Source organism: Mus caroli, unplaced genomic scaffold (assembly GCF_978045245.1).
Source record: "Mus caroli unplaced genomic scaffold, Mus_caroli_1 scaffold_1, whole genome shotgun sequence".
Lineage (NCBI taxonomy): Eukaryota > Metazoa > Chordata > Mammalia > Rodentia > Muridae > Mus > Mus caroli.
The window spans coordinates 108,707,132-108,717,062 of NW_028227256.1; the positions used below are offsets into that span (position 1 = coordinate 108,707,132).

Consider the following 9,931-nt stretch of genomic DNA (forward strand, 5'->3'; position numbering starts at 1 on the left):
GAAGGCTTAATGCCCCAGTGTAGGGGAATACCAGGGCACAGAGGTAGGATTGGGTGCGTGGGTGGGTGAATACCCTCATAGTAGCAGGGGGATAGGGGGTAGATAGAGGATTTCTGAAGAAAACACCAGGAATGGGGATATCATTTGAAATTTAAATAAATAAAATATCCAACAAAAAAGGGAAAAAACAGAAAAAAGAAGAAATAAACCAGTCACAATTATAAAACTTAAACTGAAAAAAAAAAACAGAAGAAAATTATAAACTGTTATTTATTCAATAACTGCTTCCTCTCTACTAGGTAATCTTCCTGAATCGATCTACATAGTATCATTTCCACCTTAAAAATCAAAATCTCACATTGTTTTATTGGTATTTTCCTGTTGGACACCGCCCCCTGTTTTTTCTTTTCTATGTGAGTTGAATACAAGTTAGTACACATTGATTGAACTCACAATACAACACACAGTCCTATTGATTTTACCACTCACTGATTCTAAAACTTGCCTTCTTCTCTCTAACTATCCAATTTCATATGTTTATTTTCTCACTCGACATTGTTACTTTTCTGTTTCTGTGAGAGAACACTGTGACCAAGAGTCTCTAATGTTAGAAGTTTATTTTGTCTTGTAGTTGAGGAGGGATAAATGTAAAGCATGTTTGAGAAACATGGAATCAAGGTGCAAGGATGGCTGTAGGTGAATGAAACTGAGAACTCTCCCATTTAAAATTCAAACATTAACTAGATAGAGATCTATTAGGTTAGATAGATGATAGATAGGTAGGTAGGTAGATAGATAGACAGAGAGACAGACAGACAGATAGATATATAGATACATAGATAGATGCATAGATAGATGGAGAAATAGATACTTGATTGATATGATATGATAGAACTGAAAATGGACTTAGGCTGAGGTTTTAAACTCTTAAAGCTTACCTACAGTGAAGTACAGTGATGACCAACAAGGACATTTCTCTTAAACCTGCTCAAAGAGCACCACCAGCTTAGAACCAACTATTTAAGTGTGAATACAATTTCTTAAAACTCTAGATACCATATCCTGGCTCACATAGGCTCACTGACATATCACAAAGCAAACAGCAGTCAGTCCACCTTCAAGTATCCCTATATTCTTTCATAGTCTCAACATTGTCTAAAAGGCCAAAGTCTCTGGTAAGACTCAATTTAATCTTTTAATTATAACCTCTTAGGAAATCAAAAGGCTAATTACATATAATTACCAAGAATTGCAGGGAGGGACAGGTGAACCTGGAACGCAACTGCCTGCAGGGTAGTTTTCGGGCAGACACAATGAACTGATCTGAACATCTTTGCATGGGAGAGTCTTTCTGTGTTTGTTTCCCTGTATCCTCCACCCCCCCACCTCCCCATCCCATGTCTAGGACAGCCAGACTGGATATTTGTGCTGTGGGTTGCATGAGATCAGCACACAAACATATGCTTCCAGCTGCAACTCAAAGAGGGACAGAGAAGTTGTGGGTCTGTCTATACTGAACCCCTCCTTGTGAATTAAAGAGTCAGGAGACAAAGGTACAAAGAGCCCCAAACCAGATAATACAAGAGAGCTATACAATATTTTTGTACTTAAAGATGAGAAACTCAATAATATCTTTGGGCTTTAAGTGATGATATTTTGAATGGTTTGACAGGGTGGATTTAGAGGAAATAGACACCTTACCATGTACTGGTATTGCAATATTTATTATCTTGATTTACTATGTCTTCTCAAAAGACAGAACCCTAGGGGGGAAAAATGTTTGCCTTAGAAAAGAGATGACAAGTAACACAAGAACTAAATATTCAGGATTTTATTGGTTAAGATAAGAAACAGAAAGAGAATGAGGGTTGGAGACAGAAGCTGGAAAAGATGCAAGAACAGAAAATTCTGAATTTTATAGATGAGCCTGAGTAAAAGAGAGATAAGCTTAAGACTTGGCAACATGACCTAGAGGAAACAAAAGAACTAAAGGTTCAGGATTTCATAGGTCAAAATAAGCAACAGAAAGAATAGAATGAAGGTTGGAGACAGGAGCTTGAAGAAATGCTAGAAAAAAGAATTCAACAATTCACAGATCAGACTGAACAGCAAGGAGATAGAGTTAAAATTTGGAAGCAAAGTCTAGAGGATAATTTACTAAAGCTAGTAAATCAAAATAAGGCAGATGCTGCAGTATTAGAATTTCAACACAAAGAGAAACTATGGAAGCAGGGCTTAGAGCAGAGGATACAGGAAATTATAGTGTAGCAAGAACAACAGAAAGAGAAATTTAAGACTTGGCAATGTGGCTTAGAGGAAACACTAGAATTGAAGACACAGGAAATTATAGATCAGAATAAGAGATAATAAGATGAAAATGAAGGTGGGAGACAGGAACTGGAAAATATGCTAGAACAAAGGATGCAGCAACCCACAGATCAGACTGAACAGCAGAGAGAAAAACAACAAGAACAATAAGGGTTGAAAGGAAGACTTTGAGAATAACCTTTTAAAATTAATCAATCAAATGAGATGGACAACAGACAATCAGAATTGCAATATAAAGAAAAAAATCAAAATGAGGAGGCAGAACCTTGAACAGAGAATTCAGGAAATCAAGGAATATTAAGAGTGACAAAATTAGAGATATGAAGCATGGTCATAGATATTAAGGGAAGAATTTAAGTTTTCAATTAAGGAAAATACTCAGGTTGTGACAGAAGATACAATTAGAGAAAGCCAAACAAATAATAACCAGGTTATTAGAAAACAACTTTATTCTATCCAGTTAATATAAAACAAAGACCTCCAGACAATGATTATCCACAGGGTTATCAGGAATTTGAATGGTAACCTGTTGATGTGTTAGAACTGAGAAAACTTATGCAAATTTTCACTAATTTTGAAATGTACGCACCATTTGTAAAACAAATCCCGACTTCTTGGGCTATTAAAAATAGAATAACTCCCCAAGACTGGAAAGATATGGCAAGATCAATACTAGAACATGCTGCAAATTTACAATGGTTGGCATGGTGGAAAGATGAGGCAAGGGAGATAGCACAACAAAATAGAGCCAGAGGGAGAGATTTCCACAGATCAACAACTTAGTGAAGGTTGCTTTGCTGAGTTAGAGGTACAGGCTGTATATGATAAATAAACTCTCGCAATGTGTCAATTGTCAGCCTTAAAGGCCTGGGACAAAGTCGCAGAATTAGGGAAAAACTTCAACCATTTATTTAAGTCATACAAGGTCTGAAAGAAACCTTCGCTGACTTTTTACATAGGTATCCTCAGCTGTGGAAAGGAATATATCAGATTCAGCAATAAGAAAGGCAATAAAAAAGGCCATAAAGGGAACCAAAAATGACTATTTTGGCAAACTTCTATAGAGAATCAAAGGCCAATACTAAGAATACTAGTAAACAATATTGAGATTGAAGCAATGGTTGACACTGGAGCAGATGTTACCATTACCTCTCTAAAATCTTGGCCTGAAAGTTGGCCACTTCAAGAAGTAGACATAAAATTTCAAGGAGTTGGGACCTTATCCCTCATAAAACAACATAGCAGTTAGCTTAGATGGGTAGAAACAGAAGGCCTTGTAGGAAAATTGAGACCATACATGGCTAATATAGCCATTAACTTATGAGAAAGAGATCTATTACAGCAGTAGAAAACCCAAATTAATATCCTCTCAGTTTCAGTGTCTAGCCATGAAACCCATTAGGCTCCTAATAAAAATTTCAAATTAGTTAGAGAACATTATCAAAGGCAGTTACAGATTGTCCAAGCTGACCATAAACAAGCTATAACAGAGGCTGACAATTTAGCCCTACCCCAAGGAACCACTGCTGCCAAGAAACCAACTGCCTTTCCACAAAGGTCCAACCCATTTATATAGATCAATGGTCTATGACAACAGAAAAACTACAGGCATTAGTACAGCTAGTCCAGGAACAGCTGGAACCTCATCATATAGAGGAGCCCTTGGAATTTTTCAGTATTTGTCATTAAAAAAAAAAAATCTGGCAAATGGAGGATGTTGGCAGATCGCAGAGTGATTAATAAGATTATTCAACCAATGGGTTTCTTGAAGCCTGGAATCCTATTCCCTTCCTTGGTACCTAAGGAATGACCTAACATAGTGATTGATCTGAAAGTTTGTTTTTTCATGATTCCTCTACATGAATTCAATAAGGAAAGGTTTGCTTTCTCAGTATCTACCTTCAAGAGGGGTTGCCCAATAAAAAGATATCATTGGAAAGTCCTCCCTCAAAGAGTGTTAAATAGCCCTACATTGTGTCAATATTTTGTACAACAGCCGTTGGAGATGATTCACAAACAATTTCCCAAATCCATTATTTATCATTATATGGATAACATCTTATTGACTGAGACAAATATAACTACTATGGAAAGAATGTTTGATGAAAAGATAAATAAATCCTTACCTTGTTGGAGATTGCAAATCGCCCCTGAAAAAATACAAAGAGGGTATTCTATTAATTATGTAGGGTATAAAATAAGTCTGCAAATGGTTAGGCCACAAAAGGTGAAAATCAGAAGAAACCAATTAAAGACCCTTAATGATTTTAAGAAGCTACTGGGTGATATCAACTGACAGTAGTATGTGATTGGTTTGGCCACTCAAGAGCTAAGAAATTTATTTCAAATCTTAAAAGTGATAAAGATTTAAATAGCCCAAGAAAACTATCAGCTGAGGCTGAGAAGGAATTAGCTTTGATAGAAAGGAAATTGCAGGATATACATCTAGATCGAATTGATCCAAGGATTGTCTGTATTTTAGTTATCTTACCCATTACCCTACAGGAATTATTATGCAGAGGGAAGATTATATCTTCAAATGGAAATTTATAGCACATAAACTGAGTAAGAAATTTAAAACCTACATTGAGAAGGTATCTGAATTGATACTAAAAGGAAAAATGACATTGCAACAATTAGTCGGAATGGATCCAGCTGAAATTGTGGTAACTTTTACTAACACAGAGATTGCTTCATTATGGGCACAAGATGAACACTGGTAAAGAGCATGTAGTAACTTCATGGGAGAAATTAACAACAGATATCCTAAAAGCAAGTGGCTTCAGTTTATAAAAAGGAACTAATTGGATTCTCCCTCTAATAATAAAGGGAACTCCAATATCTGGGGCCCCTACATTTTACACTGATGCCAGTAAATCAGGAAAGCCAGGATATAAATTAGAAGATGTAAATAAGGTGGCTGAGAGTCCCTATAAGTTAGTTCAAAAATCTTAGCTATATTCAAAAATCATGGTGGTGTCAGATTTTCAAGAGTCTTAATATAGTGACTGACTCTCAAAATGCAGAAAGAGTTGCTTTACACATAGAGATTGCAGAACTTATTCAGAATTATTCTGAATTGACTTCACTATTCAGCTACAACAAATGATCAGAAATAGGAGTTATCTACTATATGTAACACCCATAATATCCCATACAGGTCTGCCAGATCCTCTGGTGCAAGGTTATAACTAAATTGACCAGCTATTTATAGGAAGTGTACAAGAGAGGCTTCAGAATTCCATACAAAATAACATGTCAACAGCAAAAGTTTAAAGAAAGAATTCTCTATACCTTGTCAACAAGCCAAGGAAATTGTGAGGCAATGTCGTACTTGCCCATTATATAAACAAACTCCATTGCATACAGGAACTAATCCTAAGAGTACCCAAAGAAATTACATTTGGCAGATGGATATCTTCCATTTTACAGGGTTAGGTAAACTGAAATATGTGTACCATACTATAAACACATATTCAGAATTTAAATGGACAACTACCTTAGCATCAGAAAAGGCTGATTCTGTAATTGGACATTTGTTAGAAGTTAAGGCTATGATAGGAATACCCATACAAATTAAAACGGGCAACAGTCTGGCACATATATCTAATAAGATGAAGCAGATTTTTGCATATTATAATATAAAACATATTATAGGCATATCATGCAATATTATATGACAAGTGATTTTGGAGAATTCTAATCAAACTCTAAAGGAGATGCTTAATAGGCAAAAGGTATCAACAAAAACTATCCAAAAGATAGATTACCTAGTGATTTATTAATTTTTTAAATGCTAAAGAACAAAATACCACAGCTGCTGAAGGACACTGTATTGTGGAAAAAAACTATTGAACTAAACCAGCCTGTATTTATTAATGTTATTCTGACATTGGAATGGAAAATGGGAAATGTGGTATGCTGGGGAAGAGATTATGCCTATGTTTTCACAGGAAAATAAAAGCTGTGGGTTTCTTCCAAGTTGATCAAAATCAGACATAACAAAGGGAAACCTCCCGAAGACCTTGGCAACAGAGAAGAAAACAGAGACTAACACAATCAACAAAATATGTGACACATATGTGGTGATGTTTATGCCTTTGTATATGGAGACAGCTCTGGAACCTGCTGAGAGTAAAATGTCAATTTTACTCAATTACAGTCAATGACACTTATTGGGTACAAATTTCTCATGACTTGTTCTTACACACTATCCTTTATGAGGGCATGTGTACAAAGTTACATTGCAATTTGATTATGTGATCAAACTAACCTGGAGAAAGACACTCTCATCTTTCTTTTTTTTTATTTTAATTTTTTTATTACATATTTTCCTCAATTACATTTCCAATGCTATGCCAAAAGTCCCCCATACCCTACCCCCCACTTCCATACCCACCCATTCCCATTTTTTTTGGCCCTGGCATTCCCCTCTACTGGGGTATATAAAGTTTGTGTGTCCAATGGGTCTCTCTTTCCAGTGATGGCCGACTAGGCCATCTTTTGATACATATGCAGCTAGAGTCAAGAGCTCCGGGGTACTGGTTAGTTCATAATGTTGTTCCACCTATAGGGTTGCTGATCCCTTTAGCTCCTTGGGTACTTTCTCTAGCTCCTCCATTGGGAGCCCTGTGATCCATCCAATAGCTGACTGTGAGCATCCACTTATGTGTTTGCTAGGCCCCGGCATTGTCTCACAAGAGACAGCTATATCTGGGTCCTTTCAGCAAAATCTTGCTAGTGTATGCAATGGTGTCAGCGTTTGGAAGCTGATTATGGGGTGGATCCCTTGATATGGCAGTCTCTAGATGGTTCATCCTTTCGTCACAGCTCCAAACTTTGTCTCTGTAACTCCTTCCATGGGTGTTTTGTTCCCACTTCTAAGAAGGGGCACAGTGTCCACACTTTGGTCTTCATTCTTCTAGAGTTTCATGCATTTAGCAAATTGTATCTTATATCTTGGGTATCCTAAATTTTGGGCTAATATCCACTTATCAGAGGGTACATATTGTGTGCGTTCCTTTGTGATTGTGTTACCTCACTTAGGACAATGCCCTCCAGGTCCATCCATTTGCCTAGGAATTTCATAAATTCATTCTTTTAATAGCTGAGTAGTACTACATTGTGTAAATGTACCACATTTGATCTTCATTAACCAATCTGTGTACCCTGAACGATCCATGTGAATATCTTCACAGAACTGTATGTTGTTGTTAAGGTTTGTATATGACGGGATGAAAGAAGAGAAAGACAGCCCTGAAAATTTCACACTCCAGGATGCTGAGATTCTGGGACCTTCCATTCCAGCTTCGTCCTTGACTCTGCCTCAACTACAACAAAGCTGCTTCTTTTAAAGATTTCCATTCAGAACTTTTCCAGAGCAGCTATCATGTCTATCCAGCCTTCCAGACTGTAATGGTCAAGATGTCAGCTAGGCAATGAACTTTCTAAGTTCATAGTGACTGGAAGGCAAATGATGCCAGCTACCTCTCCTTTGACAAATCCAACTTCCCTTTTTCCCTTTGGGCATCAATATGTAATTCTTCACTCCAATTCAGCTGGAAGCAGACAGAAGGTCATCATCCCAGTTCCTTATATTGGGATGGGTGGTTCTGGTTATTTTATAAATAATAAATATGTTGTCATTTAAGGGATAGTTTACAAATGTAGCTTTGGACAAGGAGGGAACTAGAGAGCCTAAAGTCAGGAATCTCTACCTTCCCTTTCCTCCTCTCTGTCCTTCCTTCTTAAGTAAAAAGGAAGGGGTGGAAAGGAAAGGAGAGTTAGAGTGATATGTAGAAATTATAGAGATAGATAAATATGGGTAGGTTAACAAATTTACTCTTTTGTTTAATACTTTTGCAAATTTATTCTTAAGCAAATTATTACATAGCTATATTATACATTGGTAGAAATCCTTATAATCAACACAAAGTTGAAGTTATAATCTATTACATTGGTACAGAATTTATTTGATACAAATATAAAATTTCCATAGGTATTCATTTCTTATTGATATAAAATTGGGATTAATACTGTTAATCTCATATAGGCGTTGCACTTATGTAACACATTTAAGAATAAAAGGGTTAGACCCAGTTCTGCTATTATAAACTGTTTTTAGATGATTAAGCAATACAAGTTAAAGGCTAGATAGCAAACTCATGATCCTGAATTAATTAAAAGGATATTTCTGAGATATTTCAATTAGTAATTGCCAAGAGTAGTCAAGGTTTTACAGTTCAGAAATGCTTTGGGTAGATAGTCTTCAAAGGCGTCAGAAGTTCACAGAATATGATGTTTATGGATATTTCTTTATTAAAGATCATTTCATTAGAGACCTTCCTGCTCCTGAAGCACACCTTTTTTGAATTCAAAGAAGAAATTGAGCATCAATTGAGTTGCTCCACTTGTGGAGAGACAGCCATTAGGCAAGAATTGCCTCATTTCATCTACAGACAAAATACTGTCAAGAAAAAGGACACAGTATGTGCCAAGACAGAGTAATCAGTCCTTCAAAATTTTGCATTATGAAAGTCTGTCAGATGATTCTGGGCCAGAAGGCTGAAGATGTTTTGAAGTATAAGGGACTGCCCAGATGATCAGAAGTGTCTATAAATTGGCTAAGTTTTGGAAGCTATATTTTGTGCTTTTCATATTTTCAGGTAATATTAGTTGTTCTTGAATTTCTGATGGGGTTGAAGACTGGTAGTCTCATAGCCAACCCAAGCTGTTTAACATTCAAAGAGATGATATAGATTTGAGAGGTTGGTTTCACATGGTATACAATCTAAAGCCTGGACATGAGTCAGTTGTACACTTATAAGTCTTTTAAGTTAGGGTAGTTGACAGAGGTTCTATTTAATTGACAACAATGATGTACTGGGTGTTAAGTCTATATTGTACTTTATAACTTACCCAATGGTAATAGTTGTGCTCAATTCATATCTAAGATAAAAGAGTCTTTTAATTGGACAGATTCAGTGTACCACACAATAGATGTGAAGGAAGAAATATTGGACAGATTCAGGGTACCACACAATAGATGTGAAGGAAGAAATATTGGAATCAGAGATATTAAGAACTCCCTGAGAATACAGTTCACAGAATCAATGAAGCAGGAATCAGAGGCTCATAGAGATTGAAGTGACAAACAAGAACCTTCTATGGGTGTGAGTTAGGCCCTCTGCATCTACCTTATGGTTGTGTAGCTTGGTGTTCTTGTGGGACTCCTAACAGTGGAAACTGGAGTTGTCTTGGACTCTTTTTGTCTGCTCTTGAGACCTTTTTCCTCCTATGGTGTTGGCTAGTCCAGTGTTGATATGAGGGTTTCTGCATAGCCTTATTTAACTTGTTATTTGGTAGATTGGGGTTCTTGTTTTTGTTTTTGTTTTGTTGTTTGTGTTTTTTGTTTGTTTGTTTGCTTTTTAAATGGACCTGAGTACATGGGCAGAAGGATTGGGAAGAGTGAAGGGAGGGAAAACAGCAGTTGGGATGCAATGTATGAGAGAATTCTTTTAATTAAACAAAAATAAATGAGTAAATACAGGGGATGAATCCACGGCCCCTTTATTATTTCATTCTTGGGACTGGAACCTTTATA

At 36.5% G+C, this 9,931-nt stretch overlaps 1 pseudogene; it reads left to right on the top strand.

Annotated features, from left to right (window-relative positions):
- The first annotated feature begins 1,635 nt into the window (after nucleotides 1-1,635).
- On the top strand, nucleotides 1,636-8,835 carry LOC147006105 (uncharacterized; annotated as a pseudogene).
- Nucleotides 8,836-9,931: the final 1,096 nt, after the last annotated feature.